Source organism: Pinus tabuliformis, chromosome 3_1 (assembly GCF_031772625.1).
Source record: "Pinus tabuliformis cultivar Carrire ecotype Pingquan chromosome 3_1, CPIR1, whole genome shotgun sequence".
In the NCBI taxonomy this organism is placed as follows: domain Eukaryota; kingdom Viridiplantae; phylum Streptophyta; class Pinopsida; order Pinales; family Pinaceae; genus Pinus; species Pinus tabuliformis.
In genome coordinates, this window is record NC_142301.1 from 423,543,110 (window position 1) to 423,563,858 (window position 20,749).

At 41.1% G+C, this 20,749-nt stretch overlaps 1 pseudogene; it reads right to left on the reverse strand.

The window, feature by feature from the left end:
* Nucleotides 1-8,026, reverse strand: part of LOC149187546 (uncharacterized) — a 40,668-nt pseudogene extending 32,642 nt beyond the window's left edge.
* Nucleotides 8,027-20,749: the final 12,723 nt, after the last annotated feature.

The window sequence follows — 20,749 nt, forward strand, 5'->3', positions numbered from 1 at the left end:
CTTGTTCACCTCATCCAAGCCTTATACACCCATATCGCTAAAATCCACTAAAATATCAATCCAAATTCTTATTTGATAAGTGAAAATTACCATTTCCATTGAGAAAATCTACCCATCTTGAAGCCCTTGCTTGAGTTCTAGGTAGTGTCCATCACCTCTATGACTTATTCTTCCATTATCCACCTTTCCCAATCTCCATTCCACCTTCTAGACCACTTCCTAAGCTTTCGGCCCATTTTTTATAATAAAATAGGGGATCCTGTAGGAACTAGTACATCCTGTAGGAAATCCAGTAGTGGTCTGTTTTGAGCCTGAATTAAGAAAAATCATCATTGGAGATGGGTTTATGCCTCTAACGGACCTCCAAGCCATCAAAACCATTATACCCCTCTTCTTCCACACCTGTCTGCCTTGCCAAAGAACAAGGAAAGATTAACATTTGCATTTATAAAATTAAAAGATAAAGAAAAATAGTTCTTTTTATTTCTTAATTAGCATATGCATGCAGTAGTTAATACTACCTAGATCAGATTCCATGATCAGGTAGTTTAAATCATCACATGTGATAAATAGGGTTAATTTAGGGTTCTTTCACATTCAGTTCACGATATTTATGCAATTAGAATATGTTTCTTTCCTTGTACTTTATTTATTGCAATAGGTTATGGTTTCCATTGCATTTCCTTGTTGTTGCATGCATGACACTGTTTCTACACTAATTGTCGTCATTGCGGAAACTTGCTTCACACACCTCATTATTTTCCAATTTTAATGAATCCTACACTCATTGATTGCATGCATGTTCATTCACTCATGTTTGCACCCAGTTTTTGACATGCATTTAGTCCTTACTATTTTCTATCGCCCGTTGACGAGTCTAAGATTATTTTTCCCAGACCTTGCCTTGCCCAGCTGTCACTACACATTTATCAAATGGAAGGCCTTACGATGGACTATGATTTGTGTAGTTTTAATAGTCAGTTAGCTCATTGGTAGCTTGGACTATGCTTTGCGCAATTCTGACAGTCACTCGCAACCTCTCCTAGAGAAAATTGTGCAAATTTTCTAGTCAGTCACCTAGGTGTCTTGCATGTCAATCCTCAAGCTGGTTTTGGTTTTTAACTGACAATTTTCTTGCCATTAGTGTTTCTCCATCTCTAGGTATCACAAGTGTTCAATAGTCTCTTAGAAATATAGGTGCAATGGCTTCTAAGAGAGAAAGGTCAAAGGACACCATTGAGAGCGCAACTAGAGATGTGGTCGAGCAAGTTTCTATGAGCTTTCCTATCTATGAATAAATTAAGTTGTTAATAGACAAGGAGATCAAGATCAAATGGTAGGACATCAATGACATCTTTTCAAGAACTTTTGATGAGGATCTGGAGGACCGCAAAGTCTATGCCAACACACACAAGGCTGTCTTGTGCCAGGATGCATGCAGGTATCACTCATTTCCATGCACAGACATGATCCACTAGATTGTCTTGCATATTGATCTAGAGACAATGGTGTTGAGTAGTGTTAGTGGAACAAAACTTTCTACCTTCAGGGTAGAGAAATTTCAGGAGATGTATCACTTGCTACATCCGGTGAACATAATGGATGGACCCTTCACTTATCCCAGCAGCAGTGCAAACTCAAGAGACATCTTGAAGAGCTGGGTGAGAGAGGCATCTAAGTTCATGGAAACAACCAACCAGGTATAGAAGACAAAGATATTGTAGAAGGCTTATCAGTTCTTGGTCATCTTCACATGCTACTTATATGGCTAGGAAAGTATAAAAACCATTCCGCAAAGTTGGGTGATTGTGTTGGATCAGATGGTGAACGAAGGAAGACATTTCAATTGGTCCGACATGTTGGATCTCCAACTGAAGGGACAAGTAATAGATGGTTGACATCCTCCCAAGGGTCAACAAGAAATTATCTTCATGTGCACCCACATTCTTGATGAAATCTGTGCCCACCAGTAATTCCCTAGCTTGGGTTGGGCATGGACACCTTTAGAAATCTCTATGCACACTTATTGCAGGTTTTTCCCCAAGTGCAGCTTCCGTGGAGTTATACTACAACTATCAGACCACTTTTTCAACCTAGTGTACAAGATTATCTTTAAGAAGGATCCACCATGCATGTCACAGGTAGCAATGGAGGCATTAGTTAACATAGCAGATTAGTATGCCTCACCCCTTGGCACCTTCATCCGAATGTATAGTGCGAAAAAGGCTCCAGATGTGTTATCAAAGTATGCCATGGACAATCTAGTCATACAAGAGGTTGCATACCACATCTCGACGGGGTTGGTAGCGAGATTGGATAGGAAGAAGAAGGTACCTTGGCCTACTCTTCCTTTGTAGATCAGGTTGTATGAGATCCAAAATCTCAATCCTTTTGAGGCCGAGATGGAGAAATTGAAGAGGTTCACCTTCGGCAACAAAAGTTTCAATCCATATGACCCACATCGATTAGTGGAGGACCATTGTGTGAGAGTGTATCATCCTTAGACAAACGAGACATATCATTGGCTTGAGGAAGACCCATGGAGATACTGCTATAAATTCTCAAGGCTCAATGAACCAGTCAAAGTGGCTATAGAGTGGTTAGTAGCACACAAGGAAGCACCATCTCAAAGAGAAGAAACATCAGTAGTAACAAAGGGTAGCAAACCTACACATGACAAAGGCAAGAGAAAGGTTGTCGACAACACAGAGGTAGAGCAAAGATGCAAGTTCAAGGCAGATCCACTTGTATTAAGAGAAACTTTGGAGATTGAGGCAAAGAAGTAGCAATGCAAAAGAAGGATTGCACAAAGGCAAAGGGAGAAGTAGAAACTAGAGGAAGCAGAGAGGAAGTTGCAGGAGGGGAAGAAACAACTAAAGGAAGAATAAGAGTTGCATAGAAGGGAGAAGGAAGCGTAGTAGGAACAGGAACAACAGGAGGTGTAGCATGCACACATTGATGAAACTTCGCCAATACAGGTTATTGACTCATCACAACTTGCAGATAGCAAATAGGATGAGTAGTCGTAGGAGCGGGACTTTGCTCAGGAGATTTAACAAATGTTGGAACAGATGGACACAGATGTGGTTCAGCCAGAGCAAAATTATGGTGCAAACATCATGCCCAAAGACTAGGAGGTCACTCCACCGGTTTCACCAGATAGGGGAGCAAAGAAAGTCCCAAGTGATTAAGGAGACACCGAATCCTTTAGAACAATCTGGAAGTAGATGTGTACAACATATCCTTCGACGAGTCATAACACAAAGTTGTGAGGTTGCGCAGAGTGCCCACTCCATATGTCCATGTATCTCCTGTGCATTTTCAAGAGCGAATGATCATGTCTGATGTGCGAAAACATCCAACTACATTGGCCGATGCTATAAAGGAATATGCCAAAGCCACCAGCTCAAGTGTGAGATTCTTGATAGCTGAGAACGAGCACATGGCTAAGAAACTGCAAGCAACCAAGCAAGGAGAAGAGAAAGCTATAACATTCTCTAGAGAAGAGTTGAAGAAAGTGATACTTGATGAAGTATTGCCTCTCAAGATAATCATGCAAAGGTTGTACTTCAGGTTTGTCACCATGCATAAGTCAGTTTTCCATCTTAATGGTTGGCAGTAGTGATGTGATAAAAAAGCACACATCTTGATAGACATACACACTACTTTCGATCACATGCAGATATGGACAATGAAGTACAAGGAATCCCCATTGTACTTTCGCAATATGATGAAGCCAAATGTAGTGGAGTTGAAAGTACGCATCCAGAGTCAGATCCAGAACTATGAGGAACTCCCACAGCTCATCACTAGCTTACATGCTTCACATGCACGAATGTTCAAGAGCATGGATGTCATTGTGTGAATGCATGCAATCCCATCCATTAGCACACTCACTAAGGTGAAGGAAAATAACCATGTTCGACTGAAGCTGGACATGTACTTCGAGTCATTGCTGCGCATAGCCACCAACACAAATTTGCAGATGAGCACATGCATTATGCACTAGTATGTCACTGGCCCGACTGCACTCAAGACATTGATGCACATGCTATATGACAAGTTGGACAGAAGTGCCAAATCAGTGTACCTGGATGAAATGGAGGCAAGAGTTTGCTTTCAAAAGGATGCCACCACGGAGTATGCAGACACCATAATAGAATATCAATCTTGGCATCAGTTTGCCACCATCAATCATCAAGAGGATGTCGATGAGTTAGTCTTCCCATAGCTATTTGAGTCTCAGTGATGTCTTGTATGGCTTACTCAAGCCCATTTTTGTCTCACATGGGTACATGTGTAGATTGTATTGTAAACATGTTTTAAAGTGAAAGACCAAGTGTCAATAGTAGAATGGAAACAATCATGTGTAAGTTGAACAGTCATGAGGGTAGTTGAAGATTCACAAAGGGGAATGTCAAGGGTCACCCCACCCTTTGCTATATATAGAACCTCACAACTCATTGTACATGATTTTGGGAGCCAAGCTTCTGATAGGTATAACTTAGATAAATCTTGGAGGGTATTGTAACAAGCCTTGGCTTGTCCATAGTGCAAAGCGAGTACATCTCTTTGGAGGAAGAGGTGATAGTGAATGTAATGTTCCACTATTAGGGAAAGTGGATCTCATGGTTTTATGTATGATTGGATCTTTCACTCTTTTAATATAACAAGGCTAGCATGTTTCATGCATATATTGTTATTGTAGTTCGACTATCCTGTTTACTCTAACGATGTATGTAGTTATAATTTATACATGTATGTATGAACTATTTCGTATGTGTTTGTATGAATCTTATCGAAGTGTGTTGTTGGTATAACTCATCACTTTGGATCGTCAACTATCATTCTTTCCATATTGTGATGCCTTTTAGCTCAGGTGTTCCCTTTCAAGAAGTGTGCTATCAGAGGCTTATTAGGGGTGCACTATTCTCCCCTTCCATGTGTTAGAGCCTTTCATGCACCTTCCTTGACTTGTTGCAAGGTCACACCCTTTCTTCCAACACGGACATCTTTCTTACCTCTACATGCAACCGCAATGAAGGAAATACCATACTACCCACTTCTAGGAATCCTACTCCAAACGATCTGGGGTCTAGTTGGGACTTATTACCGAAGAGATCCCATGAAATGTTGGTGTATCCAACACTAGCAACATTATCATATACACAACTATTCTAAACTTCAGATACCTCTACCATATTTTTCTTATATTTTTAATTTGTATCTATACTATTACTTGTTGCAGCGTTTTGGTTTCCATTTAACAAAGTACTTGATTTCTGAGAATTACTTAACTTCTAGTTATGAGATTCTGCATTTCTACCATTTTTACGATAGTGGAGTTTTTACAATGGGTCCCATGAGCTGAATGGAACAATGCAAAGAGTATAGAAGGTTGTGAAAACAACTCCAAATGAACAAGAGGTAGGTTCATTGATGGTATATTGGATAGTGCAGAGGAAAATTCAAAATGTGTATCCAATGCAATTTCTTGTCATGTGGTGGAGTTGTAGAAGTATGAGGCTACAAAGATGTGTTGGCAATGTGAAGAAATAGAGATAAATCATATTTTTGGAAATGAGATGGCACAATAACAAACTGTAGTGATGATTTTTGTGGCTCATATGATATGTAAAACATGCAAGGGTTGGAAAGAAGAGAATTAGGTGAGAGAGAAGACGTTGGAGCAAAATAAAGATCATTGATATTACAAAAAAGGTCATAGGAGTAAATATCTCTGTATTAGAGACCAATGATGGTTGGATAGCATGCTACATGGTCTTGAACATGACCATAATGGTTTCTCAAATGTGGATTTGAAATCAAAATTGTGCTGGTTGTGAAAATTCATCTTGCTGTTGTGCTAGATCTTGCATAAAAAACCTAATTCTATCACTATTAGTAGGTCATGAAGCAAGGTAAGTAGATCCAGGGTTTGCAAACAAATAAGTAAATTTTACATCCATTGGATCTCCCTTTACCATGAGAATTGTGACTCCAATTGATGTTGAACAAAATCATAAATAAAATAGTTGTACTTTCCTAAATACTTTTCAAAATCATTATTATGATACTAATTTAGAAATGGCATAAAAATTTGGCCTCTGATGGCAAACTACAATCTAGTTCCTAGGAAAAGAAAAAATTGTCATGAAATATAGGGCTTTGATTTGTATGGAAGGAAAAACACTTGAGGGAATAACAACTACAATACTGCACAAAATCACTAGTATGACCCCAGTGTGGAAATGGAGCCAAATTTATGCATCTTGCATCTTGATTGTAATTATCCACACTAGTGAAAAAAATATGCATGTCACAATAGTTTTAGTGGTTAAAGGGAGTAGATCTAGTGGAAGGTGGAAATTAAAAACATCAGTGAGTGATGGTATAGAGCCTTTGATTATAAGAACCCACCAGTGTTAGATCTAGTAGCGGTGTGCGATGGAAACCTTAAGAGGTGACTAGATCTACAGGTTGCAATCATTTAGCTCTAATACCAATTGATATATACACAATTAAGAAAATATAAGAAATATACTGACACAAGAAAGTCACATAAAAGAGAAAACATGCAAAAACAAGGATGAAAGTGTATTTGAGATCCATGCCACTAGATCTCCACCATGATTTATGGAACTTTGTATGGAAACCTCTAATGCAAGCATATATACACTATCCAAGTTAACTCCATCATTGCAACAACATAAGTAGAGTGTTGTACAATCTAGGAAAGGCATGGATATCCATCAACTTGACAATGCATTAAATTTAGTTGATGCACAAGGTGCATTAAATATGAACACTGACACATTACCATCTAAACTCTCGTATGACATGCACCTCAAGAAATCACTGGTTTGTAGGTCCAATCCAAGTTGGGGTAGCCATCAATGCTTCGTGTAATATCCCATATCAGGAATATACCCCAAACATAAGAAAACTCCAACCAGAGATGGACTGGGGGGGCATTTACCAGATATGTCGCCTCTAAAAAGAGGACAAGATCCGAAGGCTACCTGGCCCTTTCCAGACTTTGTCTAAGAGTATAATAGAAACACACAAGTGGTATAATAGCCGAGAATGCTCATAGAGATACAAGTAACAATGATACTATATATATATCAAATAAACCATAAACAGATACACAAGAAATGCAGCGAGAAATGCTAAGCCATTTTATTATACTGAGCAATAAATGAGTACAAGAGGTGATTAGATAGATGGCACCTTGACTTGCACAAGGCAAGTGAAGAAATACTCTAAGAATGACAAGAATGGCCTCTCTGCGGGGATGTCGCTGCTGTGCTACTACTGCTGCTAGGAAACAAACGATGATTTGGGGCTACTCCCCTCCTTGGAAAAAGCTGAAACTCTGGATTCGGGCTCTACCCAAGAAACCCAGAAAAACTGAGAAAGCTTTCCTAAAATGGCCTCACACTGATCTGCATCCTAGCTGCTAGGAAACTGTCGTGCCACTGTTGGTGCTGGAAATTGAATGAGGATTTGGGGCTGCTCCCCCCTCAGAAAATGATTAAAATCTGGAATTGGACTCTACTCAAGAAACCTAGAAAAACCCAGAAAGATTTTCTGAAATGGCTGACCCCCAAAAATCAGCCCCTTGTGGTTCTGCGCAGTTCCTCAAAGACGCTGATGAAACTGCGACTGAAATGCTGATGAAATTGTTGCTGAAATGCTGATGAATCTACTGCTGGAATGCCAATGGAAATACCTTGCCCGAGCAGGCACTCGAAGTCCCTCGGAGCTAAGGGTGAGATCTTCGAATGGAGACACTCAATGCACTAACAGTGCTGTAGACTAGCTAAACAACGAACGTGCTTTAAGTCGAAATGACTATCACAAATTATCATAACCAGAATGATCCCAAATGAGGGGGTTCCTCTCTATTTTATAGCCTCTACCTCTCACAATACCTAGTCTCACTTTCTCCTGCGTGATCCCCTTCTTGCCATGTGTTCCATTCCTCCTGCACAATCCCTCCATGTGTTTGCTTGGGCCCCATTTCTGCGTCCCCCTTTGGCCCCCTTGGTTCCCCCTTAAGTCACAACGTTGTGCTACCTAGGAAGTGACTTTTTATTCTAAAGTGAGTTATGTTCCCCCTTCCTCACTTTTTATTTACAAATAACTATAGAAGGCAAAAATCGAACAAAATTGAATATTCCAATTAGCCATAGCTAATTAGGAATATTACAGTCTCCCCCAGCAAAATGTTGCTTGTCCTTAAGCAACTGAAGTGATGGATGCTGTAAGATCTCCTCACTCTCCCAAGTGGCATCCTCATCCGGCAAATTCTTCCACCTCACCAAGAATTCCCGGACCATCCTGCTCCGTAACCGTCTCTCCCTAGAGTCAATGATAGCCTCTGGCTGCAATACCAAATGCCCCTCATCATCCATGGGTGGTAGCTCATCTGTCACGGTCACCTGCTGCCCCAATGCCTTCTTCAGGAATGATACATGAAAAATGTTATGAATCTTGCTGCCTTGGGGCAGCTCCAACTCATATGCAACCTGTCCAATCCTGCATATCACCCTGTATGGCCCATAAAAGCGGGGATTGAGCTTCTCAGCCCCCTTCTGCTTTAGCGATGACTGTCGGTATGGATGTAATCGTAGGAATACCATGTCCCCTACCTCGAACTGCCTCTCCACCCGACCCCTGTCGATATACAGCTTCTGCTGGTTCTGCGCTGTAGCCATGCTATCCTTGAGAGCTCGTAGGACATCCTGAATCTCTTGGATCCAAATCTTGGCTCTAGGAGCCTTGCTATCACCAAACATCACATTGACAAAAGATAAAGGATGATACCCATATAAGGCATAAAATGGTGACATACCAATGGACATGTGATGTGAAGTATTGTAGCAGTACTCCCCCAGATGCAGCCACTTCAACCATGCTCGCTGCTGCCCACTGACATAGTTATGCAAGTAGCCCTCTAGCCACTTGTTAACTATCTCCGTCTGTCTGTCCGTCTGTGGGTGATAGCTGGTACTCGGTGTCAACTCCGTCCCCACCGATCGGAAAAGCTCCTGCCAAAACCCGCCCATGAAACGGCTGTCCCTGTCACTGACGACGGTCTTAGGAAGACCATGTAGCCTGAAGATCTCCCTGAAGAATAGCTTGGCCACCTGTGCTGCTGTATAGTGTGCGGACATGGTAAAGAAATGTGCGTACTTCGTTAGTCGATCAACGACAACAAAGATACAATCCTTTCCCTGTACCATGGGCAACCCTGTGATGAAATCCATTGAAATATTCTCCCATTTTCCCTTTGGAATGGGAAGAGGTTGTAATAATCCTGCGGGATGGCTCATCTCTCCCTTGTTCCTCTGGCAAACATCGCACTCCCGGATGTGTTGGAGTACGTCCTCCTTGAGGCCCTTCCATGAGAACCTCTCCCTAATGGCCTTGTAGGTTTTGGTAAAACCCTAATGTCCTGCCAATGGGGAATCATGTGATGCCTGGAGTATCTTCTTCTTGAGCTGAGACCCCTCAGTCAAGAAGATCCAGTCCCTGTAGTAGATGATCTCATCGACCACCCTGTACTAGTCATCTACCACCTACCCATCCAGAACCTCACATGAAAATTTGTCCTTGGAGTACTCTACTAAGAGTCGAGCCCTCCAATTTGTATCCAAGCTCATAAGAGACAACGTGGCTGGTCTATGTGAAAGGGCATCTGCTACCACGTTGTTCTTACCTTTGACATACTCAATGTCAAAGTCATATGCTGGGATCTTACTGATCCACTTTTGCTGCCTCTCCTGTAGCTGCTTTGCTCTAAAAAGAACTTGAGGCTATTGTGATTAGTCCTCACCCTCAACCTGTTGCCTACCACACACTGCCGGTACTTAGCCAATGCATGCATGAAGGCCAACATCTCCTTGTCGTATATGGAATACAACCTCTCGTGCGGAAGGGGCTTCCGGCTCTCAAATGCTATAAGGTGACCTCCCTACATCAATACTACGCTGATCCCCTCTCCCGACGCATCACACTCCAAAACAAATGGCTGCGTAAAATCTAGAAATGCAAACAACTCCTAGATAGCCCACTCAATCTCATCCCGATAGGCCTTGGGGTGCCTATAGGGGTGGTAATCACAGCCTGTATGCCCTGCTCAAGCTCGATGTCGTGCTCAAACCTCTGATCTGGTGGCTGTCCTGGTGGAATCTCCCCAAACACTATGGCATACCAATCAAGGATAGGCTGTATCTCTGGGTGTATTGTTTGCCCTGTAGTCCCTGCCTCTAATGCACATAGCTCCACTGCCCACTCTATGTCTCCCTTTCGGAAGACTGCCTCCATTCGATGAGCCGAAATAGTCTGAGGCAGATATGTGTGCTGTCCCCGTATCTTCTCATGCCTCCCTGTCTTCTCATCATCCCACTCCATCTCCAAGGTCTTCGAATCTGTCGTGGCCTTCCCTAGAGTGGTAAGCCATTGAACACCCAGTATCATGTTGGTGTCTGGAATATCAACCATGAAAAAGTGCTCGGTCAATGTGTAGGTGCCCATCGTCACTGAAAGCTCTGGAACATAATGAGCACATGTCATGGTCTGATCTCCTGGGACCAAGACTGAAAACCCATCGAAGCTCTCTGTCTATATACTTCTCTGCTCAACCATCTGGGCATCAATGAAGTTGTGGGTTGCCCCACTGTCAACCAAAACTGATATGCGCTGGCCACGTACTCTCCCTCGTACGCGTAGCATCAGATACTTAGGAACTCCCCGAAACGCTGCAAGGGCCCCTCCGGTGGGTGAAAAAGATGCACCACATGCTGCTGGTGGTGGAGGTGGCAAAGGTCCCTGTATGGCATGGCTATCTCCTACCTCCACATCCTCCTCGTCATCCTCTACTCCACTACTCTCAGAGAAGACCTCAATAAAATGTGCTTTACCAGTAGCACATCTATGTCCTGGTGCCCATGGCTCCTGACAAGTGAAGCACAACCGCTTCTTCTTCAACTCCCTCCTGGCATCATCGTCAAGCTGTACTTGTCTTGGATTCCCCTTTGGAGGTGGAATCCTCACATCCTTCCCCTTAGATTGGAAAGTCTATCTCTGGGGATAAGGTGTCCGGGTCTTAGGTAAGACATCCTGTAAGTCCCGGGTCCTGCTGATAGCGTCCTGGAGCATAGCTGGTCTAGTGGATCGGACTAGACCCTGAAGTGGCTTTGCTAACCCCTCAACATACATATAGACCCTCCGTGCTGTGGATAGGTCTAGCACCATCATGGAGACCCTCAAGAAATCTGCAATGTAGGTCTCTGGGCTCCCTGTCTATTTGAGCCTCATCAGCTCAATGAAATGCTGCTCTGGATCCCTCAGATCAAATCGCTCCATCAGTATCCTGGTAAACTTGGCATATGACGTCACTGTGGTGTGCCCCAATGTAACCATCCCATGAAACCACCAATCCTGGGCCTCGCCATCCAAATGCAACGTTGCCACCTTGATGGCCTCTGCCTCCGACATCTGGTTAAGCTGGAAATAAATGTCCAACTTCTCCACCCAAGACTTTGCCGAACTGTTTGATGAGCCAACAAACATAGGCAAGTAGAATCTGCTTGCTACACCTTGGGTGTCGCCATCATGGTAATGCCAGTACCCTCTGTGATGATCGCGGGGTCTGCTATCCTGCTGGAGCTGAACAAAATATTTGAATGAGAGGGCTTCCCTAAACTCCTGCCCATAAGCCTGGTACTCTGCAAAATAGTCGCCCATATGTCCGAGCTCTGCCTCCTGCTGGGCTACGGCCCTCGTGTCTGCTCCTAAGAAGGTGGGCATGGTAGAGCGTGTAGGGGCATGTGAGGGCCCCTACTATGTCGTATCACACTTCTATGGCAAGTGATGGGATGCACCTAATCCCTCACCAATCTGAAAAACTCGTGGGCTCTCTCGCTGTTTGGCTTCTACTACTGTGAATCTCTGCCCCATCACCTCAATCTGCCTCGACAGATCCTGCACTGATTTGAGGAGCATATCCGCAAATATCTTCCCATCCTTGTCTGCCATCTGCTCTGTGTCCACTACTGGCTCTCTCTGTTCTACGTCTACCACAAGTTCCTCTTGTTCTTGTCTGCCATAGGAACACAATCTCCCTCTTCGTAGGTATTCTCCAACCTACGCCCTGTGTATCTGTATCTCTAACCTCTGTAACAGATATAGGGTTTTTCCCCTGGTGTCATAGATTGCTAGCTCCACAGGTTGAGCCAGATCTATGCTCTGATACCACTGTAATATCCCATATCAGGAATATACCCCAAACACAAGAAAACTCCAACCAGAGATGGACTAGGAAGGCATTTACCAGATATGTCACCTCTAAAAAGAGGACGAGATCCGGAGGCTACCTGGGCCTTTCCAGACTCTGTCTAAGAGTATAATAGAAACACACAAGTGGTATAATAGCTGAGAATGCTCATAGAGATACAAGTAACAATGATACTATATATATATATATATATATATATATATATATATATATATCAAATAAACCATAAACAGATACACAAGAAATGCAGTGAGAAATGCTAAGCCATTTTATTATACTGAGCAATAAATGAGTACAAGAGGTGATTAGACAGATGGCACCTCGACTTGCACAAGGCAAGTGAAGAAATACTTTCAGAATGACAAGAATGGCCTCTCTGCGTGGATATTGCTGCTGTGCTACTGTTGCTGCTAGGAAACAAAATGATGATTTGGGGCTGCTCCCCTCCTCAAAAAACTCTGAAACTCTGGATTTTGGCTCTACTCAGGAAACCCAGAAAAACCTAGAAAGCTTTCCTGGAATGGCCTCACACTGATCTGCATCCCAACTGCTGGGAAACTGCCGTGCTACTACTGCTGCTGGAAATCAAATGAGGATTTGGGGCTGCTCCCCTCCTTAGAAAAGAGTGAAACTCTGGAATCAGACTCTACTCAAAAAACCCAGAAAAACTCAAAAAGCTTTTCGGAAATAGCCGACCCTCGAAAATCACCCCCTTGGGGTTTTGCACAGTTCCTCAAAGACGCTAATGAAACTGGTGCTGAAATGCTGATGAAACTGCTACTGAAATGCTGATGAATCTACTGCTAGAATGCCAATGGAAATACCTTGCCCGAGCAGGCACTCTAAGTCCCCTGGGGCTAAGGGTGAGATCTCCGAACGGAGACCTCAATGCACTAAACAGTGTTGCAGACTAGCTAAACAGCCAGCATGCTCTAAGTTGAAATGACTATCAAAAATGCTCATAACCAGAATGATCCCAAATGAGGGGGTTCCTCTCTATTTTATAGCCTCTACCTCTCACAATCCCTAGGCTCACTTTCTCCTGCGTGATCCCCTTCTTGGCATGTGTTCCTTCCCTCTTGCACAGTCCCTCCATGTGTTTGCGTGGGCCCCATTTCTGTGTCCCCTTTGGGCCCCTTGGTTCCCCCTTAAGTCACAATGTTGTGCTACCTAGGAAGTGACTTTTTATTCTAAAGTGAGTTATGTTCCCCTTTCCTCACTTTTTATTTACAAATAACTATAGAAGGCAAAACTCAAACAAAATCGAATATTCCAATTAGCCATAGCTAATTAGGAATATTACACTTCCTTTGGGTAACAACTCTCTAAAATATAGTTAGTGGCATGCAACAAAACAACAAATTAGATCTAGATGATGCACTAGGTGCATTGAATATGAATACTAGAAGATCCTCATCTAAACCTTGGTTTGATATGCATCTATAGCTCCCAGTGATCCATATTCCAAGTACCAGTCTAATATCCATGAACACATTTTCTAGGTAATAGTATAATTAAAATGGGTGGCCAATGTGGAGGAGATCCTCACTGATCCTGGAGGAAAAACTAAATTGTCATGTGCTTGGAGTTGATGGGCCTCTAAATTAGACACAAATTAAGGCCCATGCCTCTAAATTAAACATAAATTAAGGCCCATCCAACCATCCTTCAGCAAATTAAACCTCTCTTTTTGCATTAGATAATGTATTTTTAACTTTAATATATTCATTAGGAATGTTTATGAATAATTGCATATTTGTGCATAATATTATTTATTTTTGTGGAATATTATGAGAATATTGGGCAGATTATGAAGATTTGGAGGAGGAAATAATTTAGGGACTTGCTCCCTACTATAGGAGGATCAATATTAAATAATAAATCAACAATATATTATGGAATTATGGCACAGATTGTGGAACTCCAATGATTGAGAAAATCTAGGAATGCGTTCCTTGCCATTTAATGCAGATTCCTAGTATTGGGAACCAAATCCACTAATCAAGGGATTTTGGTGGGGAAAGCTTCCTTGTTTCATGGGGAATGATTCCTAATCATTTTGTATAAGTACCAAGTTGAATTTTCCTCTAGGGGGAGATTTTGATTAGTTTTTTTGTGGAGAGAACTCGCATTTTTGCAGCTCCATTGTATTTTCTTGCAAGGATGTAATTGTATTGATGAAAATAATGAAGATTAGTGTCATGTTAAACTTCCAAATCTTGTTCTCCTCGATAAGTGAACAAGGCAAAGTCTAATTGTAGTAATCGTAACTTGGTAAAGATATTGTAGTCAAGGAAAGACTTGCTTGGGTTCCTTGGTCCCAAAAAAATTAAGGGTAGTGGTGAGGGAATGATAGCTAAGGAGTGATAGGGCATTCCAAGGAATGAAAAGGAATGCTAACACATGTCAAACATTGTCAATGCATCTTGAGGAGTGTTAGGGAGTGCCAGGGCATCACAAGGGAGAAGTAGGTCAAAATTCATGGAAATGAACAAATAAGAGTGTGTGTCAAGGAGTGCCAATGAATTCCAAGTGTCTTAAGGACAAAGTATGTTAGGATAAGGTCAGAATAGGACTTGTAGGAGGTAATCCTATGGTTACAATAAGGGGTTGTTCAAAATGGTTTCAGACAAAGGAATACTTTTGGTTGGGCACAACATTGTTTTTCTAATGACTTGGTTGGGTTCCCAAGTCACAAAAAAGTAAGGCTATCTATTAGGGCATGACAAATAAGGAGTGCCGAGGTGTGCCAGGGAATGCCGGGAAGTACTAACAGCTTCTAGATAGTTCCAAGGAATGTTAGGCATGCCAAGATAAGCTAACTACTAAGGCATCCCAAGAGGTGCTAGGTGCCAAGGTGTGGCACAAACACATGTTAGGAAATGTTAGGGCCAAGTGCTAGGGAGACAAAAGGGAGAACTAGTTTCAAAGGCATGGAAATGAAGCATTAGGGAGTTCTAGGTGTGCAAAGGAGGGAGTGAATAGGTATGCTATGTAGTTCCAAGGCATGCTAGAGTGCCAAGAAATCATACCAAGATGTGCCAAGTGCCAAGGTGTGCCAATGTGTTCTAAGGAGTGTTCAGGAGTGTTATAGGAAGTTCTTAGGTGAACAAAGAATAGTCTAGTTGTAGTAATTATAACTTGGTGAAGCTATTGTAGTCAAGGCAGGACTTGGTTGGGTTCCCATGTCCCAAAAATATTAAGGGTGGTTGTGTGGTAATGATAGATAAAGAGTTTCAGGGCATGCCAAGGAATGAAAAGGTGTGCTAACACATGGCAGAAAATGTCAATGCATGTTGAGGAGTGTCAAGGAGTGCCAAGAGAACAAAAGGAAGAACTAGGTCAAAATACTTGGAAATGAATGAGTAAGAGTGTGTGCCAAGGAGTGTCAATGACTTCCAGGTATCTCAAGGATGAAGTGTTTTAGGAGAAGTTTAGAATAGGACTTGTAGGAAGGAATCCTATGGTTTTGATAAGGTGTGCGCAAAGAAATTTTGGAGAAAGAGAGACTCTAGGTTGGGCACAACGTTGTTTTTCTAATGACTTGGTTGGGTTCCCAAGTTGCAAAAAATGTAAAGCTATCTCTGACGGCATGATAGCTAGGGAGTGCGAAGGTATTCCATGGAATGTAAGATTCCCAAGTCATGGAAACATGTAAGGCTAGATGTGAGGGAATGAGTGATAAGGCATGCTTGGGAATGAAAACATGTGCCAGATAGTGTGAAGGCATGGTGAACATGCTAATATGTGCCAAGTGCTAAGGCATGCCAAGATGTGAAAGGTTGTGATAATGTGTGTCGCGGACATTCAAGGAAATGAAAGGGAGAAACAAGTTAAACTACAAGGAAATGAACACATAAGAGGGTTAATAAGTGATCAATTTACCTCTTCCATGAAGGGCATGCTAGGCACACCAATGTTAGGTGCCAATAGGTGCCAAGTGCCAAGTGTTAGTTCATTCTAAGTGCCAAATCTTGCTCTGTTGCTTCTCCTCTACTTTCCAATAATTTATCTCAAATAACTATAATAGTAAGCCCATACCAAAGCATATGAAGTCATCGAAACGCATGTTAGACATGCTAATACTTTCCAAGCACCAACATGTTCCAAGTGCCATTGTGCATCAGGGAGTGTTATGCATGTTATGAAGTGGCAGACCATTTCGAAAAATGCCAAGGTGTGCTAGAGAGTGCCAATGCATGATGAGGAGTGTTAGGGAGTACCAGGACAACAAAAGGGATCACTAGGTCAAAATACATGGAAGTGAATGAATATGAGGGTGTGCTAGGGAGTCTCAATGAGTGCTAGTTGTCATGCCAAGGAGGGAGTGACAAGGTATGCTAACCAATGGTAAGGAATTATAGGGAATATTAGGGCATATCAAGAATTTCCAAAGTGTGATAGGTATTTCTAGGGTGTGCTAAAATGTGCCAAATAGTGCGAAGGCATGCCAATACATGCCAGGTGCTAAGGCATGCTAGGATGTGAAAACTGCTAGGGTATGCCAATATGTGTCAAGGAGTGTCAAGGAAACAAAAGGAAGAACCAAGCTAAAATCAAAGGAAATGAACACATAAGAGGGTTAATAAGTCGAGACTTTATCTATTTCAAAAGGAACATGATAGGCACACTAATAATAGGTTCCAATACATTCCAAGTGCTAATGTATTTCAATTCATGCCAAGGTGTTCCACAACATGATATGGACTATAAGGAATGGCAACACATGCTAGGAGAGTGATATGCTATGCTAGGGCATGCTAACATATGCTTGGGTGTCCCAGTCGTGGCAAGATGTTATAGGTATAAATATGTTCCAAGACATGTGAGGTGCCAAGGAATGTTAGTGTGTGCCAAATCATGTTAAGGGGTGTGAGGAGCGTTGAGGAGTGCTAGTTCTCTCTCATTAATAAAATTGACAGAGATTTATTATGAATTAAATAACATAGTTCCTACACACACTAATGGAACTTTATCTAAAGGGACTTTTCTAGATAATAAACCTAATAGAGATGAATCATGTGTTGACTCATAGGAAAACTATATTCTCATTACTTGAGGGAAATTGTATGCACTAATTACTTCTTAACAAATTGACTTACTCTAACCAATATGTCCTTGGACACATAATGAAAAAGACTCCACAACAATGGTCTTAAATCATTATCTTTTGACAAAAAATATAGTAACAAGCACATAGAGTCATCAAAAACTCATTGGAATGATCAATTATGACAAAAAAATTTTGAACATCGCCAAATGTAACCAAAAATATAATTGGTGAGTGTCAATAAAATATCGTCACCAGAATTTTCACCATAGAGAGAATTAGTGATGGGCCTTTAATGACCCTCACCAAAAGTGTCATATAAAATGGCTATGGTGACAAACATTAAGGGACCAGCACTGTACACACTTACACCAATGTTTTTTAAGGACCATCACCATATGCGACATTGGTGATGAACCTTAAAGGTCTGTCACAGGCATGACCCTCACAATGACCTTTTTCATTGTAGTACAAGTCAGAAGATCATCTTGCGGGTCATAAAATAAAATAAGTGAGAAAACACAGGACAAGATGAAAAGGATAAGTCCCAGTCGAAGCACTGATACCTGGATTAGTGCAAGATGAGTTGCTGTGATTTAGAAGGAAGGCTCCAAAATCGAACCATAGGTAAAATTTTGAAGGGTGTTTGTAGTCGCTACAACAATGGCGACACATTGGTATAACTCCAGTTCTCTGTATGGACCTTGTATCATGCAAAGCAAGTCTAACTCTTCTAGAAGTATTGTTTAATTATTCGATTATCATGGTTTCTTAACTTAACTTGAGTTAAAGATGTAGTCCCTACCATTCTCTTTATTGGCAACACACATACCAATTCAAGTAAAACTAAGTTATTTCGATTGGGGATGAGGGGTATATAGATGGACAAGTAAAAAAGACTGACAGAGTTTTAGTTTCATCTCTAGTGTTGCTCCACTACAAGTATGCCTAGACAGTACCCAGTTGAGTCACTTTAGGAAGATAAGAATTTCTCCATTGCTAGCAATCCTAGACAATACCCCAGTGGAGTTACTTGCTACACCTCTATGCAAAGGAAGCCTTTCTCTTATTTTGCCCTTTATTTTATTTTTTGCATTTTTGCATTTTAGTTTCAAAGAACTGTGCATAGGCACTTATTTATTTCATGAGGTAGAAGAGAGATCCCAACTTATTGAGAGTAGGAGAAGTTTTCCCTTCAGAGAAGGATATTTATATATACCTTTGACATACTTGTTAAGATTCCCCCCCTCTCCTTACTATACTTGACTGAGTTGACAAGGGTTAGCCGGAAAAAAAAGTCGATTAGAGTAGACGGTACTAGTTAAGAGTGTAAGCAGTGTGAATTCAATGTGACTTTATATGAAAGGAACGCATTTTCCATCAGGGTATCATTGACTAGAAAAAACAAAAGACTCACACAAAGAGAGGGAATATACTGATAACCAAGTGTTGATAGTTGTACAAGATCCTCTTGGATTTCACCCTGCATGTCTAATAAGCCAAACATAGTTTAATGCAAAACTAACCTACAGGTGCAAAAGAAAACAAACAAAGAAAAGAAGTGGGAAAAGAAAAAATAAAGTAAAGAAAATCAAGAAACAAAAAAGAAAAGAAAAACTACTCATACTCCTAAACTAAGTAGGACATAGGCCAACTCACATAAAGTGATACTTCCAATGCAACCATTGGCACATTGGTTGGCCCATGAAGGTGAGAGCATGATCGAAAAGAAAGATATGCAAGTAAGCCAACAAACAAGAAAGATAAAACCATGCAAACCAATATGTTCTAATATTGAATGAATATGTAGAGAAGTAAAAATGGAAAGCACATGAAAGGCACTCTGCGGATGTATCATGGTTTCCTAACGCATTGTGAGTGGAAGAAAAGCATGTACATAAATTTGAACTTGAAAAATGAGAAAACATAAACAAAGAAGAAAAATTTTGTGTTGAAACAGTGCTTGCTACGTATGACTCCAATTATTGAGAAATAGGATCATGTGATTCCGGTGTAGGATGCAAAAATGGTAGGATAGATTGATTTTCAACATGAACAACATCATTATGAGGAGAATACAAAGTTTCAATAAATTATTCATCAGAAGTGGAACTAACATCAAGGTTACAAGAACCTGACATAACCATCAGCCTGGGCTAAACTGCCTCGACCGCTTGAGGAGTTTCTAATTCATCAGAATATGGATCATCAAAGACCGGTGGCTTAGAAAGATCGATAGTAGACAAATAAAATCATGATTAGATGAATGAATGAAAAGATAACAACAACCATGATCAGAAAGTTCAAGATGATGGATAGAGGCATCCTCATGATCTGATGAATCATAAAGAGGGGATGATGGAAAATGAGAAATTTCAACCCTCTATATTTGTGGAAAAGTAAGATGAGAGATTGGGAGGATAAGGGAAGATAGATTTTTCCTCTCCACATTGAAATGGAAAACTGGTATCCCACCTATTTTTCAAGTGATCAGAAATAAAAGCATTTGTAGATGAATTTTCACAAGATGGAATAGAATTGACAGAATCATGGAAGATGTCAGGATAAGGTGAATGAGGTGCAGATAGAAGGAGAACATTCTTCACCGCAGATTCTTGTTCAAATTCCCACACATACTCATCATAAATGATATCACAGATTGACTATTAAACACCAACTCCATCCAGAACTTGATCATTGTGAACATCACATGTGAGATCTGAGACATATGAAGATAACAAACCAAAATTTCGAGGATCAAAGGGAGCGAAGGATGAAGGATGAGGAGATAGCACTTCAACAAACCCATGAGAGTTATAATCCAAATCTCAGTAGAAATCCTCAGTAGGCGGGGTAGGAGGAGATGGTGATAAATCAACAGATGGATTCTCAACTTCTCCCACCTAGACCTACGAAGCTAGATTTGTTTGATGGGAATGGGATGGAGGGTCACTTGGGACAACAATGTTGTATGTCTCAGATTTAGAAGTTCTAACACTGAGGTATGTTGGGAATGGTTCAAAATATTCTAACTCACATGGATTTTTAGACATGTGAAAAATATATTGAAATCTTTCATCCAAGAATTCCTATTCAAATTCATCTTTAGGAAATTCAAAATAGTAGTGAAGAAAACGATCGTGAAATTATTGAAGAGATTCGTTAGGTGATTTTTTCAATTTTAAAATTTTTCTTATTAAGGAATTTATGGTCATAAAGAATGAAAGCAAGACATGATTCTCTGAAAAATTGATCAAAAGAGTGTATAGAGGTTGTGGGAATTGTGTGACACCATTTATTTGCACACCCTTTGAATGTGAAAGTGAACAACCCACAGGAAATATCATCAGACGAGACATCATGCATGTCACAGAAGTCAGCAAAAGAAACTG